Source organism: Talpa occidentalis, unplaced genomic scaffold (genome assembly GCF_014898055.3).
Source record: "Talpa occidentalis isolate TD23 unplaced genomic scaffold, MPIMG_talOcc4v2.1 talOcc4.18, whole genome shotgun sequence".
NCBI lineage: Eukaryota > Metazoa > Chordata > Mammalia > Eulipotyphla > Talpidae > Talpa > Talpa occidentalis.
Genome location: NW_023601851.1, coordinates 11,619,376 through 11,645,941, shown reverse-complemented (window position 1 = coordinate 11,645,941; position 26,566 = coordinate 11,619,376). Strand labels below are relative to the sequence as shown.

General features: G+C 43.4%; 1 long non-coding RNA gene across 1 annotated transcript; it reads left to right on the top strand.

The window, feature by feature from the left end:
- The first annotated feature begins 278 nt into the window (after nucleotides 1–278).
- Nucleotides 279–21,288, top strand: LOC129146169 (uncharacterized). Its single transcript, XR_008552687.1, has 3 exons — nucleotides 279–488; nucleotides 19,688–20,113; nucleotides 21,092–21,288. It is a non-coding gene; the product is annotated as an uncharacterized LOC129146169 (long non-coding RNA).
- The last annotated feature ends 5,278 nt before the right edge of the window (nucleotides 21,289–26,566 follow it).

The following is a 26,566-nucleotide window of genomic DNA, read 5'->3' as shown; positions in this document are numbered from 1 at the left end:
CCTGGCAGGGAGGATGAGCCAGGTCAGCAGCCGGAGACTTGGGTCCCCAGGTTGTCCCTGGCTGCATGGTGCCATCCAAGGTCTCTGGGAGGCTGTGCTGCTGTCAGTGTTGTGAGATGAGCCTGGTATGGAGGGCCAACAGGAAGTGGCCCAGGTAGCCATGTGGCGGGCTGGGGAGGGGGGAAGCGGGGGGCATCTGTCTGAGCAGGAAGTCCAGGGAAGGAGACCCAGGAAGTGACATCACCTCCGCGAGATGACAGGGCACACATCACCTCGGAACCCTGGTCTCCAGGCAGTTGGTTCTGAACCAAACCTGACCCACCTCACTTGCCTGGTGGGCCTGGACCCGGCCCAACATTTTCTTGCTGTTAGCACAGGTCTCCCCGCAGTGGACCCAAAAATGGTCCCCGAAACTCTTGTCACACTCTGCTGAAAGGCATGAGGAGCCTGTGTGTACGCCTCAGGCCAGCACCAGCACTTTCCCTGAGGTAACTAGGGGGGCCCTGGGGACAGGTCAGGCCTATGCCAGGGCTCTGATGCCCCCACCCCTTCTCCCCACTGTGAGTGTGGGTGTGCGAGTGGTGAGAGTGAGCGTGTGCCTGCTCAAGGAAGGAGGGTCTGGCCCACCCAGGAGTCTGGTCATGTCTACACCAGAACCAGCCTGTCTGGTGGTGGGACCCAGAGTGTCATGGCTGCTCCCTCTTGCCCCAGCTGGTTGCTACCCAGCAGGTATGTCTGTTTACTCCCAGGAGGTCTTCTGTGTCCAGGAAGGTGAAGAGATCCAGAGAGTGCAATTCCCCGACTGTCCTCCCACAGCCCAGTGTGGGATCTGTCCCAGCACAGAGCCCAGGTTTAAGTGCACCTGCAACTTTGAGTTTGGGGCACATGTCCAAAGGAACTGGCTGTAGTACACGAAATTGTTGCGAGCCAGCCGCAGCAGTCTGGGTGTCAGGGGTTCCTGAAGGATGGGAAGGCGTCGGTGCAATTGTAGAGAAAATGCAAGGGAGGGGGAAGGGGAATGAGGAGACCAGACACTTGATCAGGGTGCTGACATCATCCTACTGAGGGTCTCAGCAGTCCTTTATTTATACTAAGCAAATCGTGAGTACACAAGCATAAGGAAGGAAGGTAATAATCATCACAAGTTCTTTTTCAGAAGCAGCCAAGGGTCTGTTTGCCTTCCGGCAGAGGTGTAACATTTATTATTCTTTGTCTTAAAGAAGGCACAGTTGCTAAACCAATGTTTTCAAAGTAGTTATTTACAATCCAACAGTTATTATATTACTAGCAAAAAAACCTGTGTGTCTGAAACTAACATTTTAAGTTTGCCATGGTGAACAATTAACTAAGGGCTGAGGGAAATAAAGGGCAGGAAGTTACCTGAGGGAAGGGAGACAAAGAGATTATTTCTAACCTATGAAGTTTAGACTAACATATAACTAATTGATTAAAGTAAAAAAAACAGAAGGCTTTTATATAGAAATCGTCATCTATAGTGTATTGTTTTAATATTGATTTGATATTAAGGAACCCAAGGGCCTGGAGGGAGTTCATGCCAGGCAAGCTGCACTGACTCTTCCCTAACCCCCAACTCTCAATGAAGGGAGGAAGTCTCCTAATCTAAACAAAGAGTTTTCTACCTATTTACTCCTCTACTATCTAGTCAGCCTAGTTTCAGTATTTAACTATAAGATCAAAGGGCAATCTCTTCTTCCATAAGGTTGCTGGTTGTTGTTTTAAGGAACGACAAATATTTTATCAGGGGCAAGAGCAGGAGATGGTTATAGCCTTTAATTCTCAAAAAATGGTCAATATGTGACATAGCAGTAGTTGTAACATTCACCATTTCCAAGTCCGTTGTTTGTGTTTCTGTGATTACTAGCTCAACCATTCACAAATTGTTGTTGACTTATTTTTGAATGCATACTCTAATAGCTATCAGCTATCATACCAATTGTCACATCCTGGGGAATTAGCCCTAAACAAACAGGAAGAATTTAGCAGGAGTCAACTATGGCGTCTCCTGGTTTATCAGGAATCTTCTTATACTTGGAGCATGGCTTGCCTCTGCCATCCAGCTGTTATCTTTAACTTTAAAGTAAAGGAATTTCTTTCTCCAATTAGCTCTTCAAGAGACCACATCTCTATATCAAAGACTTGGCCGATAGATGTTTACAACCTTTTGTTTCCAGAAGTTTTTTCACTGGTTAATGTAAAGCCAAATGTGGAATTGCTGCCTTTTTGGCAAAGGACTACCAATTTCATGAAAAATGTAATATTTGTATCATGCAGTGCCATTTGTCATCAAATTGGTTATTCAGTGATTGATCAGTATTTGCAGTTTTACTTTTAAATGCATATTTTAGCAATGGTAGAAACTAGCCATAAACAAATGAGGAGAATCTTGGAGTCAGTTAACGAGATTCCTGATTTTTCAGAAATCTGCCCCATGCCCGACTTTTGTCAGATGACATGAGTAACATGGCTCCCCATAGACTGCCTTTCTCCTGGACTTGTTTGGTGTCGGCCACCTTATATCCCATAGTGCCAACAACCCCATCAGACAGAGCATACACCGGATTGAGGGCAGGACTGCATCCCCACCCACCCTCCAAGGTTCATTGGGCCATCTCGTGCCATTTTTTCACTCCCCGATCCCCTGAGACTTCTTATTCATTCTTCTATTTGAAGGGTGACCCTGAGGGCATGAACGTGGGAATGAGACCCGGAATCACCAAGGGTACTAAAGCCAATTCTATACATTTGGCAAGCCCCAGCAAACCAGAAATTAAGCTGGGGACTATGGCACTCAACACCTTCCCCCCTCAGCTCAGCCCCCCACACAGCTCTGGCTCCCTCAGCCAGGACTTGGGACAGATATACTTTTTTAATTTCAGTTTTTAAATTTCCTTTGAACATTCTTGTACATTGTTGTAAAGTATTTGATTTATCCTCTCAGGTGTAGTGCCTGTAATTTCCCCATCACCAGAGACTCTATTATCCATCACCATCGTAACCTGGTGCTTTTCTCTCCACTGTTTCCAGCCTTTCACCACCACCCCCGCCCCGTTATATGTCTCAGATCTGCCATCAGCTTGCAAGTTTTGTCTATTTCTTGAGCTTTTTTTGGTTTCTCTAAAGTCCACATATAAATGAAACAATCCAACATTTATCTTTTTCCTTCTGACTTATTTCACTGAGCATAATCCCATCCAGCTCCATCCATGCTGCCAGAAATGGCATGAGCTTACCTTTTTGATTGCTGAGTAGTATTCCATTGTGTATATATCCCACCACTTTCTGATCCATTTGTCTATTTTGTGGCTTTTAGATTGTTTCCATATCTTAGTTATTGTAAATAGTGCTGCAATAAACAGGAGTGCAGGTCTCCTTTTGGATTAGTGTTTTTGTGTCCTTTGGGTAGATTCCTGGGAATGGAGTTCCTGGGTCATATGGCAGATCCATATTTAGTGTTTTGAAGAAATTCCACACAGCTTTCCATTGTGGCTGGACAAGTTTACATTCCCACCAGCCGTGTAAGAGGTTGTTTCCTTTTTCACCACACCCTTGTTGGCATTTATTGTTTCCAGTTTTTTGTTTTTTTTTTTTTTAATATAGGCCATTTTCAGTGAAGTGAGGTAGTACAGTATCTCACTGTGGTTTTGATTTGTATTTCCTGATTATAAGTGATGATGATTTTTTTTTTCATATTCCTGTTGACCATCCACATTTCTCTTTGGAGAAGTGTCTTTTTAATTCTTCTGTCCATTTTTGACTAGGTTGTTTGCTTTATTTTTGGTGAGTAGTGTTACATCTTTGTAGATCTCTGATATCAGTCCCTTATCAGTTGTATTGCGTGCAAATATTTTCTTCCATTCAGTAGCATATCTCTTTGTTTGGGTTACAGTCTCTTTTACTGTACAGACACTTTTTAGTTTGATGTAGTAACACATATATTTATCTTCTTTATCATCTTCACTTCTGGAAATGAGTCCTCAAAGAGTTTTTTGAGGTTTATATCATGGAGTGTTTAGCTTATTGTTTTCTTCTATATATTTTATGATTTTAGTCTTAAATCCAAGTATTTTATCTATTTTAGTTGACTTGTGTATGGTGTGAGAGAGTAGGTTACTTTAATCCTTTTGCATGTGACAGTCCAATATCCCCAGCACCATTAACTGAGGAGGGTTCCATGCTGCAGTGTATGTTCTTTGCTCCTTTTTTGTACATTAGTCGACCATATATGTTGCTTTCATTTCTGGGTTTTTTATTTTATTCTACTGGTCTGTGTTGTCTGTTTCTGTTCAAGTACCATGCTGTTTTTATCATTATGGCTTTGTTTTATAGTTTGGAGTCTGAGAGTGTAATACCTCTGTTCTTCTCCCATGAGAAAGCTGTGGCCATTGTTTTTTTTTTTTTTTGTGATTCTATATGATTTTAGCAATATATGTCCCATATCTTTAAAGCATGCCATTAATATTTTTATTGGAATTGCATTGAATCTGTAAATTATTATTGGTAGGATGGCCATTTAGAGTGTTATTTCTTCCAGCCCATGAGCATGGAGTATCTTACATTTCTCTGTTATGCTTCTTTTAAAAGTGTTTTGTAGTTTTCCTTGTATAGTTCTCTCACCTCCTTTGTTAGGTTTATTTCTAGGTTTTTAATGGTTTTTTTTTTGGTGCAATTGTAAATGGGATGATTTTCTTAATTTCTTCCTGTTCAGACTCATTGTTTGCATATAGGAAGGCTAGTGATTTTTGTGTATGCATTGTGTAACTTGCTACTCTGTTGAACTGGTTACTTGTTTTCATTAGTTTTTCTGTGGAATTTAGAGTACTTTGTATATTATCACGTCATCTGCAAATAATAGTAGTTTTACTTCTTCTTTCTCAATTTGGATTCCTTTTATGTCCTCTGTTGCCTAATTGCTCTAGCTAGGACTTCCACTAGTATGTTGAAAGCAGTGATGAGTGTGTACATCCTTATCTTTTCCCAGATCTTAATGGGAAGGCTTTCAATCCTTCCACAGAAAAAACATCATGAATATTTGGTAGAACTCACTTCCAAAAGCATCTTGTCCTGGGTTTTGGCACTTTGAGGGGGTTTTAATTACTCTTTCAGTTTTGTTGCTTGTAATTGGTTTAAATAGTCTATGTCTTCTTTGTTCAACTTTGGGTGACTGTCTAATTCTAAGACTATGCCCATTTCATCTTGATTGCTGAAATTGTTTGCATATAAATGTTCTTGTAATATCTCATTTGCCTCTGACTTTCTGCTGTGTCTGTTGTAATTTCTCCTCTTTCTTATGATCCTATTTATTTGAGTTTTCTGCCTCTTTTTCTCTGTGATCCCAGATAAAGTTTTGTCTATTTTGTTTATTTTTTCAGAGAACCAGCTTTTGGTTTCATTGATCTTTTGGATTGTCTTTTTTAAAATGCTATTTCATTTATTTCTGCTGTCAGGAACTCGACTGTCTAACCTGTTACTGAGCAAGTCACCCATATGCTTTACCCCACTTTTGCATTTATGTCTCCATTCCTGTCACCTGCATCCTCACCACATCCTCTGAAACCTATTTCCTAAGCGAGGTCCTTATTACTTCTTTGCCTCATTCTCCATTTTCCCTCATTAGAAAACAGTGCTTTCTGATTCTTACAGGGTCCAAAGTGGAACGGGCAAGGCCAAAGAGCAGAGCTTTCAGGACAGCAAATCCCAGGCAATGTTCTGGCATGAAAGAGAAACAAGCATTTGTGCAGGGAAGATGGGGGGCTAGGACAAGTTTAGAGTGCACTACCCAGGATGAATCCACCATGAGGTGAAGATGGAGGCTGCTACTGACTCTCAAGAAAGCAGGATGGTGCTGATGCCAGGAAAAGAAAGGCTGGAGGGAGCCACAGAAGTGGGGCTGATGGATCTCAGCACTGTAGGAGACCCTCGTGAAAAGGCCAACAAAATTCAAGTAGCAGCATAAGAGGGAGACCTTGCAGAAACTGAAGGACCCTCTCTGGCTCACTACTTCTTTCTTTAAAGTCTGCCCTGAAGCTCTATCCCCGGTTTTTGAATGTCCCTTGAGAAGTCAGGGGCAGGGCAAAGTGTGAGATCATAGCCCTCTTATAACTTCCAAGTCCAACTTTTGCCACAGAAAGCTGTGGTGACTGAGTTCAAGTGTGTAGGTGCTAGGGTGTGGTAGCAGAAAACAATCTCTTCTGGGGTGACAAAAACAAGAGAAGTTGCTAGGCATTTTCCACATATAGCCAGTGTGGCAAAGTCTTTCATTCCTAGAAAACAGTCAATTAGTTGAAGCCAAAAATCATTTAAAAAAAGGTTAAGAGAGGAAATGATTTTTCTCCATCTTCATCACAAGTAAGTAATTAATTCTAATTCCAATCTTTTTTATCTGTGTTTGCATAAACTCATAGGGCAGAACAACCAAGTGGAATTTTTTTTGGCTTTAATGAAACTTTACTTAAAAGGTTTTAGATTAAGCTCTCGATATTTGGCTAGTACATGCTTCAGGAGCCAGGCCTCACTCTCCTCAGACTCTGTCTGTGATTTCTTTTCTGAAGGGTTTTATCTGGGTTCAGCAGTGCAGGAAAGCTTCCAACAGTCTCTGAAATCCTACAAGCACATGTCAGGCTTTCTCTTCTTGGCTCTTCTCAATCCAACTACTGAAAGCAATCTGGTCTGGACTATAATATTTCAATTACAGTGTCTTGTGACACTTAATTTTTTATTTAAGGAGAAGGCAATGAAATTCCATATTGAAATTATGCAAAGACAGACACATTCTGATGAGTACTATCATACATTTTACTATTTTCCATATTATGACGGTGTGAAGTAGAAGAAAATGTCAACAGAATTTAACTCTTTTCACAAAATAACAATATAAAATTTGCTAGATACTGGTCAGCTCAAAGGAAAAAAAAAAAAAACTTCTTCCATGAGTCAAAACAAAACAAGTTTCATTCCAAGCAAATCTTATCAATATTGTTAATCCACTCACGCATATGTAGAAATCTCTCCATCTCAAATTCCATCTATTACCATGGGTCTTAAAAATTGTCAATATGTATCTATTGTTCATTTCTCCAGAAACAATTTCTACAAGTGCCAGAACTCTGAGATAACTAAAATCAAAAATCTGATACTAGGGCCTCCCTCCCTGGTGGCACAAGGGGTTAAGACACAACCTATAAAGTTATCAGCAGCCTCTGCAGCATGAGTTTTATCCCCGGCCAGGGAACAACCCACATGGCGCAGCAGAACTTTCCTGTCTGGCCCGCTGCTCCCCTCAGCAGTGTGTTTCAGTCAATCTGCCTGTTCTGTTCCCCATTCTGTCTCTGGTGAATCCTCTCACCCCCCAATACCTCTGGCCTATAACCCGGTTCCTGTATGCATAAATAAATAAATCTTTTTTTTTTTTAATCTGGTATCATTGACAAGGAAATTTATTGAATATTATAACCTAGAGCATTCCAAAACTACAATAATTAGAATTGACAAGCAATATTATATCAAAATATAGTATATACCAAAGAACTCTCACAACAATTTTAGAACCCAATATTAATGTTCATTTACATATTAAGGTTAAATATTTCCCTCAAGTGAAAACACTTCCCATTAAGTTAAACTTCATCAGATAAATGTCCAGTAGGCAAGTGTGTTTAATGCCTTTCCCATAAAAAAAAGGAGAAATTTTGCGGGGTAGCTTAGCAGCTCCATGGATGTTCCATAAAATTTCCTCTCATCAATGAAATAAAAGACAACCATTATTTCCTGAATTAGATTTCTGGATACCTTTGCCATAAATACTAAGGGGGATGCCATTTAATTACTCAGTAGTGACAATTTGAAATGCCAAGCTCTGGATAGACTCAGCAGCACAGTGGTGACAAAACGACCTTTCCCATGTTCCTATATTCTCTCATTCCAAAAGTAACCATTTTCCTTCCACCAAAATTTCACTGACGTGAAACCCTACTTGTGAAATGTATACATCCAGGTAAAATAAAGAGTATTCTTCCTAATCCTATAACTCTACAGGCACACAGTTTCCAGACTAAATTCCTTAATTTCTAATTATATATTTTAATCCCCAACTATCAATGGAAAAGCAGAAACATACAAACATACACAGTTGATATATCTTAGTTTTCATTAAGCCAGGTGTATACTCTTGTGTAAACTGAAATTTAGTACATTGTGCAGTAGTTGGAGGGTTTGCTCTCTGGCTGAATTGACCTGCAAAAGAAAATGGGATGAAAAGGGAAAAAAAAAGAAAAAAAATATGGAAGTTCCACAGAAGTCAAAACTCAAAATCAAAGTAAAATTGCCATTCCTGAAAGTGGATAGAGGTGGAGAGGGAAGGTCACACAACTTTGTCTTGCAGTGGCTTGATGCCAAACTTGTCGCAAAACCATGTGCATTTGCCAGAAAAAATGGCCTTGGCCTTGCAGAGAATTTGAGTGTGTCTGTGCAACTCATCTCTACTTGCTAGTTCAAACATTTGATGATTTGGAACTCTTCCTGTGTGGGAGTGAGCGGTCCTTGTGTCCTCCTTGTTGAACATGTCTCTTTTTCAAGATGACATTTAAACCATGTGGCAAACTTCTCCACTTGTTGAAAGTTCTCAGGTAACCGCCTGGTAACATCAAGGTTCTGGACTGCATTCCAAATTTCCTCAGAGGGCTTCCTCCAAACAAACTTGTCTTAGTAGCCAGCCAGGACCTTAGAAACTTTTCTCTCACCAGCAATCAAACAAATCCAAAGACTCAAATGGCAAACATGCCCCCGTGTAGACAAGAGTCCCATTAGTGATAAGGAAACAGAATCCAACTTCTTCTGTCCCCAGGAGACACCTGAGCTGCAAAGATAAACATTCACTAAAAGTAAAGGTTGGAAAGCAAACCTATAAGGGAATAGAACCCAAAGGAAGGCAGGCCCAGACACCTATATCAGACAAAATAGTCTTCTAGCTAAAAAAGGTTAATGAGATAGGAATAAACACTATGTAATGATTAAGGAAAAAATACACCATCAATATGTACACATCAAACGAAGGCATTCCAAAATATATGAGACAACTACTGTTAACTGAAAACAAAAGTTGATAGAAACACATCTTTGGTAGGGGACCAAAGTACCTCACTCTCACCAATGAACAGATCATTGGCACGGAAGATGAATAGGAACACAACAGTCTAAAACATAAGTAGACCACATGGGTCTAACATAAATCTATAGGGCACTGCACCCCCCTCAGATGCAGAATACACATTTTTCTAAAATGCATATGGAACATTCTACAGGATTGACCACACATGGGGTCACTTGACAAGTATCAAAAAATTAACGAAGAGCAGATACGTCATCAATATGGCAGTGAGGAAATGCTGCCAGTGAGACCTCCCATAAAAAAAAAAAAAGTTAATAGGGAGGAAAAGTGGCAGGTCCCTGAGAGAACTGGGACACAGAAGATAAACAGGTGACTCTGGCAAACTTCCAGAAGAAGAAAGTTGCCATGAAAGAGGACTAGAAGGGAAGAAAGATCAGAACAATTCTACACTCCCCCCACCACAACCAACAGAAAGGAGGAAAAAAAAAACTAAAACAACCAACAAGAACAAATTACGCATCAAGCAGGACTGTGTGTGGAAAGGAAATATTTCAGTCACCACACCCTGTGGAACTGGAACTGTGGAGAACCGTGCAGGATTCTCGCCATGGAGGTGAGCGAAAGGCTCTGGGAGCCATTGGAGAAAAATAAAGACTCCCAGGAGAACTACAAATAGCCCAAGGCCAGCCAGTAAGCTTGTGCGGAAAAGCCACTCGCTCGAAAAGTATACGCAGATCAGGGCTGCCCAGGTCCTCTCGCCTGTGACCTAGGCTTGCGGGGAGACACACAGGGGCCCTCATTGAGGTGAATGGCCCTCACTGAGTAATCAGAAACCAGGCGCCCAGACATGGGCGCAGGGTGCAAAAGGCAGCATTTCTGCGGACACTGAACTGGGCTACAGCCCGCGTCCTGGACCTGAGGGCTTTGGGAAGTGAGATGCGGGGCACAAAATTCAGGGTGTGGGATCCCTTTGATGGTGGGTACAAGGCAGACACAGCACCCCCACGCTGTTGAGGCTCTCCAAGCCACTCCCACTCTGTTCCCCAGGACCCAGGGGATTAAAAACCATTCCCAAAGGACACTAGGAAAGATCTCTGGCGCCACCTAGCAACCAGAAAAAAAAATCACCAACACCCTATAGTTGGAAACCGGGGATAACAAAAACACTCTCAGGTGCTGAGAGAGGGTGGGCCTCGAAAATGTGAGTAAGGAGGGAAATAAGACGTGGAGAAAGACCCCATCCTGGAACTGAGAGCTAGGCACAGGATCTGGGGCGTGGGACACGCCCTAACAGCGGCCACTGCACAGGATGACAGCCAGCATTTTGGATCTGATAGCCCTGGAACTGAGACCTAGAGTGCAGATTTCAGGGCATGGGATCCACACAGCTGCAGGCACAACACCCGGTGAACACAGGACAGACACAGCACTTGACTGGATTAAGAGCCCCTGTGTTGAGATGCTTCTCTACGCCCCCCCTCTGCTACTCAGAGGACCACTAGGAAAAAGCACAGGTCAGCAAGTACAGTTCTCTGGTGCCACCTCGTGACCAGAACTAAACCACCAACTAGCTGATTCCCTGTTGGAACTGAGTAAATACAGAGGGAGGGAACTGTAAAAGACAGAGCCCAGCAAGAGAGCATCAACACTCTGGTGGTGTTTTGGCCTACCAGTGCTGGTCTCAGTCTGGTAAACAGTTTCCAACACCCAGTGAGACAACGTCCCAACACATAGAACTAATTAGAAAGCAAACAACAGGGAGAAGACAAAATATAAATAACCAAGCAAGCTAGCATGAGGACACACCACAAAAAGAAGCACAGTCACTAGAGCTCAACGATGACATGGAGGAACTTCTTGGCCTATCAGGTAGAGAATTAATAATCATCCTGATTAAAAAGCAGAAAGAAAATGAAAAGATAAAAAATGATTTGCGACAAATAATCACTGAACTGAAGAATGAAATTGAGACCTTAAGAAAGGAAGAACAGAAATGCAGGAGATAAGATTACTAGAGGAGATAAAGAACTCTGGGAAAGCAATGAAAACAGGATCGATGAAATGGAAGAATGGATCAGTACTATAGAAGATACGGAAATAAAAAGAGCAAAAAGAGAAAAGGAGAGAGAATTGCCAATGAAGCAGTATGAGGAGACTCTTAGACAATTATCAGACTCCATGAAGAGAGTAAGTGTAAGAGTTATAGGCATTCCAGAAGGTGAGGAGAGAGAAAAATGAACTGAGAAATTATTCAAGGAGGTAACTGAAGAAAACTTCCCAAGCATGATAAAGGAGATGAATATAGACATACAGAAAGCAATAAGAACTCCCAATTACCATAATGAAAAGAAAACTATGGCAAGACACCTAATAGTAAAGCTTGCAAGAGTCCAAGACAAGGAAAAATTAATGAAACTTGCAAGGGGGAAGAAACAGATAACTTATAAGAGAAAACCAATCAGGTTAACTTCTGACTTCTCCAAAGAAACATTATGGGCAAGAAGAGAATGGAGTAAAATATTCAGCAAACTTAAAGACATCAAATGCCAACCAAGAATTCTTTACCTTCAAAGCTCACCTTCCTCTACCAGGAAAAAATATGGAACTTCTCAGACAACTGAAACTCCAGAAATTCATTATAACTAAACCCCCACTCCAAAAAAATTCTACAAGTCCTAAAGCCAAAACCAACAGAGGAATGAACAGGAAGAACATAATAAATCAAGGAATAAAATCACAAAAAAAGACAAATAAAATGGAAACACAGATGCCAACATATCAATATTAACTCTAAATGTAAATGGATTAAACTCATCAGTAAAAAGACACAGATTAGCAGGCTGGATTACAAAACCCAACCTTTTGCTGTCTCCAGGAAACATATTTAACCACAAAAGATAAACACAGACTGAAAGTAAAAGGGTGGAAAACAATCCTACAAGAAAATGGACCAAAAAAGAAAAAAAAAAAGCGAGGAACAGCCATACTTTATATCAGATGAAGTAGACTTCAAGTTAAAAAAAGTAAAACAAGACATAGATGGACATTAAATTATGATCAAGGGGACAATACATCGGGCAGATATAACGCTCATCAACATATATTCACCAATTGCAGGGGCACTAAAATATATTAGAAAATTACTATCAGCTCTGAAAACAGATATTAAAGAAAATACATATTATCAGGAGACTTCAATACCCCACTCTCACCAATGGACAGCTCAACGAGACAATAAAAGAAGACACTAGAGCCCTAAATAAAGACAAAACTCATGGAATTCACAGACATCTGTAGGACACTGAGCCCAAAAAAATCTGAGTTCATATTTTTTCTCAAATGTGCATGGATCATTCTCCCGAATCAATCCCATACTGGGCCACAAGACAAACATCAACAGATACATGAAAATCAGAATAATTCCAACTATCTTCTCCAATCATAAAGGCATCAAGCTAGAAATAAATCATGAAAAGAAAACAAGGAACCTTCCCACTTCATGGAGATTGAAATCCACACTACTGGAAGACCACTGGACTAATGAGGAGATCAAAGAAGAAATTAAAAAAATATACTTTGAGTTAAATCACAAGGAGGACACCACTTTCCAGAACCTATGGAATGCAGCAAAAGCAGTAATAAGAGGAAAATACATAGCAATACAGGCTCACATCAACAAGCAAGAAAGAACTCAAACAACCTAACCTCACATCTCAAAGAACTAGAGAAAGAACAACAAAAAAAAACCCTAAAGTCAGTAGAAAAAAGCAAATAATAAAAATCAAAGCAGAAATAAAAGAATTAGAAATTAAAAAAGCAATCCAAAAGATCAATGAAAACAAAAGTTGGTTCTTTGAAAAAATAAACAAAATAGACAAACCTCTAGCAAGGCTGACAATGAAAAAATGGGAAAATATGTATAAACAGGACTATAAATGAAAGAGAATAAATCACAACAGACTCAGTAGAAATCAAAAGAATAATAAGAGATTACTATGAAGACTTATACACTAACAAATTTAGCAAACTAGAAGAGATGGACAAATTCCTAGAATGATATATTCATCCAAAGCTGGACAAAGAAGAACTAGAACAACTAAACAGACCAATTACAAGCAGCAAAATCAAATCAGTAATCAAAGCACTCCCCCCAAAAAAAAAGCCCAGGCCCAGACGGCTTCACAAATGAATTCTACCAAACGTTCAGCTGTGAATCAGTGCCTATCCTACACAAACTCTTTCAAAAAATTTAAAATGAAGGAATACTACCAAATACGTTCTATGAAGACAACATTGCACTAGTACCAAAACCCAACAAAGACAGCACAAAAAAAGAAAATTACAGGCCAATCTCCCTAATGAACACTGATGCAAAAAACCTTAACAAAATCCTTGCCAACAGACTCCAGCAATGCATCCATAAGGTAACTCACCACGACCAAGTATGAAAATCAATCAATGTAATCCAACACATCAACAAAAAGAAATATAAAAAACATATGATAATATCCATAGATGCTGAGAAAACATTTGACAAAGTACAACACCCATTTATGATAAAGGCCCTTGAAATTCTCAGGATAGAAGGAACATACCTCAACATCATAAAGGCCATCTATGACAAGCCAACAGCCAGTATCATTCTCAATGGTGAAAAGCTGAAAGCAAATCCATTAAGATCTGGAACAAGACAAGGATGACTATTCTCACCAATGCTTTTCAACGTAATATGGAAGTCCTAGCCAGAGCAATAAGACAAGAGAAAGATATACAAGGAATCCAAATAGGCAAGGAAGAAGTCAAACTATCACTATTTGTGGAAGATATGATAATATACATAGAGAACCCCAAAAACTCCACAGAAAAACTAATTAAACTAATCAATCAGTTTCATAAAGTGGCAGGATACAAAATCAGTGCACAAAAATCAGTAGCCTTCCTATACACAAATGATAAATCTGAAGAAGAAGAATAAAAAAAAATCCCTTTTATTATTGAAACAAAATCAAATAATTGGGAATAAACCTAGCAAGAGAAGTAAAGGACCTATACAAAGAAAACTATAAAACACTGTTAAAAGAAATAGAAGAAGACACAAAGAAATGGAAAGACATCCCCTGCTCATGGATCAGAAGAATTAACATTATCAAAATGGCCATCCTACCAAAAGCAATTTATAGATTCAGTGCTATTCCTATTAAAATTTCAATGTCATTCTTCAAAGAAATGGAAAAACTATTGATGAAATTCCTATGGAACCACCAAAAATCCCGAATATTTAAAACCCTCCTGAAAAAAAGAAGAAGGGAATGGAGGAATCACTCGCCCAGATTTCAAACTATAATGCAAAGCCATAATAATCAAAACTGCATGGTACTGGAACAAGTACAGACACAGACCAGTGGAACCAAACAGAAAATCCAGAAATGAATCCACGAATTTATTGTCAACTAATCTTTGACAAAGGAGCAAATAATATGCATTGGAGCAAAGAATGCTTTTTCAATAAATGGTGATGAGAAAACTGGGTCGCTACATGCAAAAGAATGAAGCTTGAGTACTACCTCACACCATGCACAAAAACCAACTCAAAATGGATTAAAGAACTAGACATAAGACCTGAAACCATAAAATACGTAGAAGTAAATATAGGCGAAACACTACATGACATGAACCTCAAAGACATCTTTACAGATGCATCGTCCAAAGCAGTGATAGTGAAGGCAAAGATAAACAGCTGGGACTACATCAAATTAAAGAGCTTCTGCTCAGCAAAAGGGACAAAAACCAAAACAAAGAGAAACAACACTGAGTGGGAGAAAATATTTGCACCCAACACTAATGAAAAAGGACTGATCACAAAAATTTTCAAAGAGCTGATGAGACTCAACAAAATCAAGGAAAATAATCCAGTCAAAAAATGGGCAGAAGAGCTCAAAAGAAACTTCTCCAAAGAGGAAATGCAAACGACCAACAGACATATGAAAAAAATGTTCAACATCACTTGCAATCATGGAAATGCAAATCAAAACTACCATGAGATACCATCTCACACCAGTGAGAATAACACATATTGAAAAAACTAGCAACAGCAAATGTTGGCGAGGGTGTGGAGAAAAAGGAACTCTCCTGCACTGTTGGTGGGAGTGCAAACTGGTCCAACCGCTATGGAGAGCTGTGTGGAGATTCCTCAACCTACTAAACATAGAGCTTCCATAGGATCCAGCAATTCCACCCCTAGGTATTTACCCAAAGGACATAGAAACAACAATTCCAAAGATCACCTGCACCCCTATGTTTATAGCAGCACTGTTTACAATAGCTAAGCTATGGAAACAACCCAAATGCCCAAAAATAGATGACTGGAACAAGAAGATGTGGTACATACACACCATAGAATATTACTCATCAATCAAAAAAGATAAACTCATGCCATTTGCAGCAACGTGGATGGAGCTGGAAGGGATCATGCTCAGCGAAATAAGCCAGAAAGAAAAAGAAAAATACCGGATGGTCTCACTCATAGCAGGAATCTAGAAAACCTAAATAAGGGACCAGGAAAAAGAATACATTGGGGAGGCGCCCGAGAGTGAGGTGGGGCGCCCCTGAGCTGCAGGTGGGGTAACTGCATGGAGGCGCCCGAGACGGAGGTGGGGCACCCCCGAACTGCAGGTCGGGTAACTGCGGGGAGGCACCCGAGAGGGAGGTGTGGCTCCCCAGAGCTTCCCGTGTCTCCTGGCCGGATCCCTGAACCAGAAGGCTTGGGCTTCTTCACCTCCTAGGAGTCTGAGTTTCAACTGGAGTTTTCCCACTGCCTGGAGTCTGCCTTCTTCCCTTCCTTGTCTCACCCCATTATTCTTTCATTCTTCATATAGCCGGGGTCTCTGACCCAAAACCAGATCCCCTCTTTACCTAAAACCACTTTCATTTACTTTGAAACACTTGTCTCATTTGGTGATCAGACACTAATTTCTCTTGCATATTTGTGAGTATCCTACTGAAGTCTCTCTCAACCACTACAAGCTTCATAAGAACATGAACAACACAGGGATCTGCTTATTGTGATTACCCAGTGCCTGAAATAGGAGTTGTCCTATTTCTTGAATAAAAGACTGACAGCCCAAGCACCATAACAGAAAGCACACATGCTTCAGAGCTGAACAGATCTGAGTCTAATGTATCATTTTGTCACATCTCACCTGTTAGATCATAGCAAATTACATAATATTTTAAAGTCTGTTGACTCCTCTATGAAGTGGGGACAATGACTTTGAAAAACAAGAGTTCCTATCAGAATTGACATTTTAGACAATTGAAACAGGGAGAGTAGGGCCACCTGCCAGAGCAGAAATCCAGGAGATAATGTATTACATGTACTTGCTAATACCTAACTCTTTAAGATCTCATTTTACAAAATCAACAAAACAATCCTACCCATAAAAACAAATGGATACAATAGGTCTTATGTCTCAGCTAATTTCCAACCTTTCCCCCTAAAAGCACGACAACAGTTCAAATGTAATGAGAGAGTTACAGGCGCTGAGAATAAATGGCATTTTTAAATAAAATAATTCTGAGAGACACTAACAAACTCCCCTGTCAGAAGATCCAGGCACTTCCCCTTCTTGCTCCTGGGGAATTTCATTCTGGTTTTCCTCACTCACTCCCCTACTGCCTCCACAAGGCCCTTCCCCACGTGCCAGGCCCAGGAGGGTGCAAAGGGATGGCGGTGACTTTCCAGCTGCCTGTGGACGGGGCTCATCCGTGGCTCTGACAGATGGGGCCAACCCAGAACCCTGCGGGGTCAGGGAGGTGATGGGGCTGAGGGGGGACCAGGTCCTGCTTGCAGAGCCTCCTGGGCCCCCTGACACACCCTGACTCAGGAGGCTCATTCCCAGGGCACCGCCAAGAAGCCCCTGGGGACAGGACACCTAGGCCCGGCGAGGTCCTTGAGGAGGGGTGTGGACTCCTCAGGGCCCGGAGGCCGTGGGAGACAGAGACAGCAAGCCCTGTGGCCCATGTGAGGAGTCAGTGATCCGGAGGCCTGGACCCTGGACGTCAGAGGCCAGCACAGCAGAGGGCAGTGGGTGACCCGGCCATCGAGAGGGCGTGAGTTTTGTGGGAAGCAACTTCTGGGCCTGTGGGCGCCTCAAGCCAGACTGAACGTGTTGGTCAAATAAGGTGGAGAAGTTCCCCTTATAATTAAATGTTTTATATTCACTTTTTATCTCTATATGTTTCATTTAACTGCATTTCAAAGTGTCAGCATTTCAATATGAACAACTGAAATTATTTTTTGTCCTCCCAATGGTAACTTTATTTTTTTCTCTTTTGAGGTAACATGTTTTACATCCCAGTATCATTTCACAATGCATTCTGTATTTCAGAATAACAGTAGTTAAAATATTCATCTTATAAATTACAATTAATACATTCTAAAGGTGTACAAATAGTTCCGTTCCAGAGTGCCATATTGTTCTGGGATAGTTTCTAAGAGAAAAAATACATTTTTTTTTTAATTTTCAGGTGGTATATTTGAGAATTCTTGTATCAAAACTATGATATTTCAGCATTTAGAACTCTGAGTTGAAAGTGTTTTAAGTGTTTAATAAAATAACATGTAATGGGGGCCTCCCAGATGGTGCAAGGGGTTAAGTCTCAGCACTGTGAAACTATCCACAGCCACTGCAACAAGAATTCGATGCCCGGCCAGGGAGAGACCTCTCCTGTCTCCCCACTGCTCCCCTCAGGAGTGGGTTTCAGTACATCTGCTTGTTCTGCTCCCCACTCTGTCTCTGGTGAATCCTCTCACCCCCCATACCTCTGGCCAAAATCCCAGCTCTTGTATGCAAAAATAAATTGATTTTAAAAAATCACATTTAATGGAATTATTTAAGAAGTAGTAAAGAAGATACTTAAGAGGAAATTTAAAATAATACTAATTATTTAAAAATGGAAAACTACACACATTCATCCCTAAACTATTATGAAAAGTAGGTGAGTCAGACAGAAATTCATGACCTTTTCCCATGGTCTATGTTGATCTTTCTATTTCCTTCACGATATAATGATAGAACATCTGGAAATCTGTCTATTAAAGACGTGATATTGTTTTTATTTTTAACTCCACACAGCAACAGAAAAATAGAAAATCTATTTCATACAATATAAATATAAATACATATTATAAATCACTGAATAAGTTTTTAATAGGATACAACAGGTTCAAAATATATTTTTTCATGTTTTCATTAAAATAGCTAGAATTGTTTCTCTAATCTCTTACATTTATATCAACACAGTCTCCTAAAAATCCTACAATAACTGGAAAAAATATTTCATCATTACAAATATTATTCTAAACCACTCAAGATGTGTCTCCATCTATGACCACTTGATATTTTCATTTATCTTCTACTTTCTATTAAATTATTTAATTTTTGTCCACCATTGTATTTCCATGAGTGTATTCCCCACATTCCCCTTAAAAGTCCTGCCTCCCCAGGGCCTGCCCCTCCTTCACCCCACAGAGCGGGGAGAGGGTGAGATTGGGGAGGAGGAGAAAGGGCAGGGCTGCCCCGTGTCCAGATGTCCCCACTCACGCACGGGCCTGGGGTGTGAACAAACCTGCACCTGGGGGACCCAGGACCCTGGGACCGGCAGGGACAGCCACACACACAGACCGTCCGGCTCAGCGGGGGAGCAGCCTCCTCCCTGCACAGATGTGCATGAGTCTGAGGGGGACAGAGAGGCCGGGAGGGACCCGGAGTGGACCAGCTCATCCTGCAGGAGGGACGTGTGGGTCTGACCCAGGAGGAGACTCTGCAGGAAACTTGGCCTTTGGGTCCTCAGTTGTGGGGAGTCAGGGGCAGGGACATGAGGAGATGAGGAGACGGACCAGGAGGCAGCAGTGAGGCCACAGGGGCAGGAATCCAACAGAGGAGTCATCAGGACACACCGCACGGTGAACCCGAGCCCATATCACTCAGTTCCAGGACAGTGTCGGGTCCTGGGAGCAGGAAAACAGTGACCCGCAAACCCCATCTCCCTGCACACCCATCCCTGTGGGGCCTCCCCAGACCAGGGCTGTACTGGGGGAGCAGGGACAGGCTCTCCAGGGTGGGGAGGGGCTGGGCATGGTCACTGGTCCTCTGGGGCTGTGCCCTGGACAACCACTGGGGGGTGTGCTGGGCGGAAACTCTGGGGCCTGGGCAGGAGGGGGGAGCAGTGGAACTGGGGAGGGGAGGTGGCAGTTTTGTAAGTTAGGTTTGTTGAAAGAGAGAGAAGATTCTAATTTGTTCATGTTTTGTAGTGGTGAGTTTAAATTTTATTCTTCACCTATTGTTGGGGCATGTTTGGACAGTGTATTAATGGCGCATTCACATTACATGGAAATAAATGGGCAGGATGAAACAGGATACACAGATGATTGTGTTAGACTCCACAGTACCTCAAAGGAATAATTGTGTAGAAAAGAGATAGAATTATTATCTTATATTTATAATGCATTATATTTTCAACATTGGAAGAATTAAGGCTTTATTTTTCCTCATTTTTATACAGATGACGTCTACAGGGGTGACCAATCTCACGGCCGTGACAGAATTTGTCCTCCTGGGTTTCCCCACCCAGGGGACCATGACTTCTTGCACCTGCTGCTCTTCTCCCTGGTCTACCTGTGCACCTTGCTGGGAAACGGGCTCATCCTCGTCATTACGACCTGGATGGGCACCTCCGCACCCCCATGTACTTCTTCATGAGGGGTCTGTCCCTCACGGACCTCTGTCTCATCTCAGGCACTATCCGCAAGTCCATTGCCAACTCTCTGAGGCACAGCAACTCCATCTCCTTCCTGGGCTGTGTCCTCCAGTTCTTCATGCTGGTTGTTTCAGGAGGTACAGAGCTTCACCTGCTCACAGTGATGAGCCTTGACCACTATGCTGCCATCTGCCACCCCCTGCACTATGGCATCATCATGAGCAGGGACAGGTGTGTGCAGCTGACAGCTGTGTCCTGGATGGGTGGGGCTCTCGATGCTGTGATGCACACAGCTGGAACCTTCTCCTTGTCCTACTGTGGGTCCAACATGCTCCACCAGTTCTTCTGTGAGATCCCCCAGTTACTGGTTATTTCCTTCTCTGAAAATCTGATGAGCGAAATTGTCCCCATTCTCATTAGTGTGACATTGGATGTGGGTTGTTTGACTTTTGTCATTTCCTATGTCCACATCTTCTCTGCTGTCAGCAAGATCCCATCCACAGAAGGGAAGGCCAAGGCCTACTCCACCTGCCTTCCCCACCTGCTGGTTTTGGTGCTGTTTCTGTCCACTGGGCTCTTTGCTTATCTGAAGCCGACCTCAGAGACTCCCTCCATATCTGACCTGGTCATTTCTATGTTCTACACGGTGGTGCCCCCCACCTTTAACCCTTTCATATACAGTCTGAGGAACCAAGCCATGAAGTCGGCTATGGGGAGACTGATAAATTGCCAATATTCCAAGATATGAGATATCACAATTTATAATTATAACCCATGATTAGTTTTCCCTCTGACTCTAGATGTCGTTATTTATAAAGTACAGATTTCTTGCATTACAATTTTTCCTTTTCCAGAAATATATATTCTCATGTTCTTCCATAAGTTTAGTTTCCTAAATACTGCTTTCATTTGACAAACCTCAAACTGTGTGATGTTCATAAACTGAACTCCCACTCATCATTGAAAACAATGTATGTGGCTTAGAAAGAATGTTCTAGAACTCACACATCACCAACTTAACAAAAAGTGAAGCAGTGGTAAATGTGGACTGTCTTCGTGAGCAGATGTTGAAAGGACCCCAGGCCTGGGCACTCGATACCCCCAGCCCATGTGTATCTCCACTGAGGGTTCCGCCTATGTGGATGGGATGGGAGACAGAGAGTGAAGCCTCCCATCCCTCATGATTCTTAATGTGGCGTCTTCCTCTAGGAGAAGTTTATGTTTCTGCTCAAAGGACAAAGGAAAACACACTTGACTCTGCCAAAGATGGAAGGATGGAAGGTTACTTAGTAGGAATCTATGAGTGAATCCTGGAATTGATGGAATGTTAATTTCTATGATGCCATTTTGATGCCAATGTGACTACATTCCTTTGATGTGCTGTTTTCAAAAATAAAGTTATATGAATTATCTTTGAAGAACTATATTTCTACTTAAAAATTTATAATTTTTAATTCATTGTGTTTATTTTTAGGTTCCTTAATATTCCAGATTGTATCTTGATCCTCTACCAGGTCTTCCTCTCGACCTTCTTGTAGATTAAACTAAAGTTCATTTTTCCTCTACTTTAGGAACTATGTTTAATTATGTACAACATCATGGAAAATAAAGCACGACAATATTTGTTAATTCTACACATGTGCACTGCATGTGCGGATGTTCTCATATTGTTTTCCTAACACTGAGATCATGAGCTGGGCATGATGTTCTTGCTCTCAAGCACTTTTTCTGGGAGCAGGTCACTGTGTCTCAAACTCTCCTGACTAATTATCACATATTTGTCCATGAAAATATTTCTTATGATGATATATGTACTTAACCACAAGACCTGACTGTCCATTCAAATTTGAGAATAAAACATGAGATAGAAAATCACTCACAGCAGCTCCATCTTGTTACTGGGCTGTGTCATCCAGGTTTTTGTGATTGTTATGTCAGCAGGTACAGAGATGCACCTCCTCATGGTTATGAGCCTTGACCACTTTGCTGCCATCTGACACCCCCTGCACTATGACATCATCATGAACAAGGACAAGTGTGTGCAGCTGACAGCTGTGTCCTGGCTGAGTGGGGGGTCTATTGGCTGTGATACGCACAGCCAGAACGTTCTCCTTGTCCTACTGCAGGTCCAAAGTTGTCCACCACTTGTTTTGTGACATGCCCCAGTTAATGGCTATTTCCTGCTCAGGAAATTTGATGAGTGAACTTTTCCTCATTCTTATCAGTGTGATCTTGAGTATCTGCTGTTTTGTTTTTAATTGTCATTTCCCATGTCCATATCTTCTCTGCTGTCAGGAAGATCCCATCCAGAGAAGGTCAGTCCAAAGTCTACTCCACCTGCCTTCCCCACCTGCTGGTTGTGGTGCTGTTTCTGTCTACTGGGCTCTTTGCTTATCTGAAGCCGACCTCAGAGACTCCGTCCATGTCTGACCTGGTCATTTCTATGTTCTACACGGTGGTGCCCCCCACCTTTAATCCACTCATATACATTCTGAGGAACCAAGCAATGAATTCGGCTGTGGGGAGACTGATGAAGGGCCATTTCACTAGCAAGTAAAGCTCGGCCTTCTTTTCCTCAGCCACAGTGATTGTCTGCAAGTGCACGCCCGTGTCCTCCAGCCAGACACATGTGGTTGTTTCACGGGGACACCAATTCCTCTTTGTACCCCATGTCCTTCCCTCCCTTCTCAGAGTCCTCAGGAGGTTGTTCCCCAAGACTATTAACAGTGTTTCCCTGCTCAAATGCCTGTTCTCTGCCCCCCCCACCAAGTGTGTGTGTCCATGTAAGACCTGCTTTGTTGTGTGTAATTCTCAAATCACCTCTTTTAACAGGACTCTGATATCGCACTGTCCATGCCCGTGGACAGTATGTGCCACCATCCTGTGCCACCACTTGCCACCATGTGGATGTGCCACCATCTGGTCCTAGTCCCATGGGCCAAGTGGGGCTGCTGTGGATGATGCTGCCATGATGATCGCAGAGCCGTGGGAGAGTCCTGCTCTGCCCGTTCCCACGTGTGACCTGCTGCTGGAATCCGTCCTGCATTTTTTAAGGAAATGTGGGGTGCTCTGTGTAAAGTTTCACTGTCCCTGTCCACTAGCAGTACAATGGGGCCCTTTCTCCACACCCTCTACTGCCTCTGGGCCCCTATGGAGTGGCTGTTATCGGGGTTTTGGGTGTCTCCTTGTCTCAATCTGCCTGTCTCCTGTGTGCAGTGGGGCAGCTTATTACTCCATAAAATCCGGGTTCCACAGGGGCAGCTGCCCCCTCCCACAGGCAGCCCAGTCCAGACAGGGCGGAGGGCTGGTGTCCTGCCTCAGTCAAGCACTAATTATCCTTTGCCCAAATCCCAGGGGGTCATCATCAGACCTGGATCAGTGACCGTGGCCCGGGCTCTGGCTTCCTCCATGGCTGAGCAGCCCGGCCCATTGCCCCACGGGAGCTGTGACCCGGGAACTCTGGCACAGCTGGTTGGGGTTTTAGGGAACAAGAGAGAAAGGCTCAGGGAGGTCTGGGACACGAGTCAGTCAGGTCCACTCTCAGCCTCGCATACACAGCAGTGCTGCCTGTTCACTGCAACAGACATAGGGCTGGGGTAGACGCTGCATCCTGGGTAGGTCGGATCAGGGCCCAGGCAAACCCCAGGGCCCCAATGGCTGTGGGTACATGGCCGGTTGGGAAACCGATGTTGGTGTGTGGCCTCAGCACGGGCGGGCCCAGAAGAGGGTGGTGAGGCTGTCAGAGGGTCCAGGGGCAGGGGCTGTGGCAGGGCCTAGGGAGCAGCACCCCCAAGCACCCTCAAGCTGGGATGACCCCCCCCAACCATGGTCACCCCGGGGCTCTGGCTCTGTTTCCCTCATGGCGGAGCCATATTGCTGGGCAGTTGGCATGGCCTGGCAGATGCTGCAGAGACTGGCAGGACCATAGGTGGGCCCTGGGACTGTACTGCGTCTCTTTCAGCAGTACCCCCTGTTGTCTGTGAGTGTGCATGGGGAGCTGGAAAGACTGTGAGCATGGGGAGAGTCACACCCTGGAGAGGGAACCCCCACTCTGCTGTGTCAGAGCCCGAGACACAGACCACCCCGCGGACATGCCGACTGCGCCGTCTCGGGACTGACCCACATTGGTAGATAAACACAAACCTCTGTCACAAACACAACAGTTCAAATGTAGTGACAGATTTATAGCTGCTGAAAATAAATGGCATTTTTAAATAAACAAATTCCGAGAGACACAAACAAATTCTCATGTCAGAAGATTCAGGTGCTTCCCCTTTTGGCTCTTGGGGAATTTCTTCCTGGTTTTCCTCCCTCGCTCCCTCTCCTGTCTCCACCACTGCCCCATCACCCTCTCCCACCTCCCCCATGAAGGACACACAGTGGGTGATGGTGACTTTCCAGCTCCCTATGGACATGGCTCATCCATGGCTCTGACCACCAAGTCCCCACGGCAGTCAGGGGAGGGGATGGGGCCTGTGGGGGAACCAGGTCCAGTCCTCCCTGGGTAAAAACTAAGGAATCGCCTCTGGCACACTCAGTGCTCTAATTGTTCAGTGGCGGTTATTTGAGGTTGAGGCCAATTAAGCAGATGAATGGGAGAGAGCATGGCCCACCTCCCTGGGGATGACCTGGGTGGGGCTCTCGGACAGAGAGCACCTGGGGGACCAGCAGGAAGATCAAAGCTCTTCAGTCCCCTGCCCTGGAGTCAGACTCGTGACTGCCCCGAGTTTTCTGAGGCCTCAGAGCCGGCGTCACGGCCGCACAACTGGGATCTGTCATCTCCTCTGTGCACACCACTTGCTGGCTTCACAGGAAGCAAAATTTATAAGACAACTTTCCTCCACGGGCTGCGGGGGTTGTGCTGGCATGTGTCCGTGAAAGTCACTTGGGTTAGGGGACGGTGCTAAGTCACAGAAGCCAGAGTTGGAAGAGACCCAGAGGCCCTCCGGGGCGGCCTGGAGCCAAACGTAGAGCTGACCCAGTAACAGACGTGCCGGGAAGGACCACAGGCGCAGGGGACGGGAAAGCAGATAAGGCCAGGTGAGGTCTGTGGTGCTGGGGTGATGGGTGTGGAGACGCCGCAGCTGGCGGGCTGACCCCCAGGCCATGTTCACCCTGTCAAGCGATGTTACCTCAGCGATGAAAACATTACAATTTTTAAAAATCCATAGGTTTTAGGGCCTCCCTGGTGGTGCAGCGGCTGAGCACATGGCTGCGAAGCTGCCAACAGCCTTTGCAGTGATGGTTTGATCCCCGGCCCTGGCGAGGGTCGCACATGGCGTGCAGACCTCTCTTGCCGTGCCTGCTGCTGCCCTAAGTAGAGTCCTCCGTCAGTCTGCCTGTTCTGTTTCCTGCTCTGGCTCTGGTGAATTCTCTCACCCTCCAATGCTTCTGACTGTACCCAGTGCTTGTATAAATAAATAAATAAATAAATAAATAAATAAATACCCATAGGTTTTAAAAATTCTAGATTTGAGAACAAAATAGAAATTGTTCATTTTGCAATAAAATTAGTAATATCAAAAGGGGTATTTTTATTGCCTGTTGTAGAAATTCTGCAGTTTTCTTTTTTTTTTTAGATTTATCTATGCACACAAGAACAGGGGTACAGGCCAGAGGTAGAGGGGTGAGAGGATCCACCAGAGACAGAGAGGGGAACAGAACAGGCAGACTGACTGAAATACACTGCTGAGGGGAGCAGCGGGGAAACAGGAGAGGTCTGCTGTGCCATGGGGTTAGCTCCCTGGCTGGGGATCGAACTCATGCTGCAGTGGCTGTGGACAGCTTCACAGTGCTGTGCTTAACCCCTTGCACCACTAGGGAGGCCCAGAAATTGTGCAGTTTTCAATGCCAACTGTTGGGAGCAGTTTCAGTGAAGAAAATAGTTTTTTCTCTCTTTAAATGAAGTTGTAGCTCTGATTGTGATTTTAATAGTTTTGAACCATTACTGAGTACATATAACAATCATCTGGTTCTATAGCTGCCCGAGTATATTAATGACATAACTGAGTTGGATGGAAATTCAAGAGTATTGAGACAATGTCTGATGACTTGAGACCTTTCATGTTATGGTAAATATCGATTCTGTAGAGACGAGAACAGCCAGTTCAGTGTCTTCTTAATCTCCTAGTAAAATCTCAGAGCTTTGAGCCCCTCTGCATGGGGTTTTGCAGACAGCAGGCAGGGACGTGTCGCGTGGGGCAGGTAGAGCAGCTTCTGGCAAAGGGTGCTGCTCACCGGGGCTTGCTGACATTGGATTCCTGGATGGCGGGCCATGGGCGGGCTTGGCACAGCCGGGAAGGAGGGACAGTCACAGGCAGACCCAGTCCTCTAGTCGTTCAATTTATTGGAAAATATGGGAGGGTATTTCTAGGTCTTGTTCCCACTGTAAGTTGAAATTTCAAATATTTGGTGTGTTTCATATGAAAAGCTTGGACAATGTAACAGCACATTCAGAGTGAAAATGCAATTTTTTTAAAGATTTATTTATTTACACAAGAACCGGGGTAAAGACCAGATGCGCGGGAGGGCGAGAGGATTCACCAGAGACAGAGTGGGGAACAGAACAGGCTGAGTGATGAAACACATTGCTGAGGGGAGCAGCAGGCAGGACAGGAGAGGTCTGCTGCACCATGCGGGACTCTCGCCAGCTGGCTGGGATCGAACAGATGCTGCAGAGGCTGC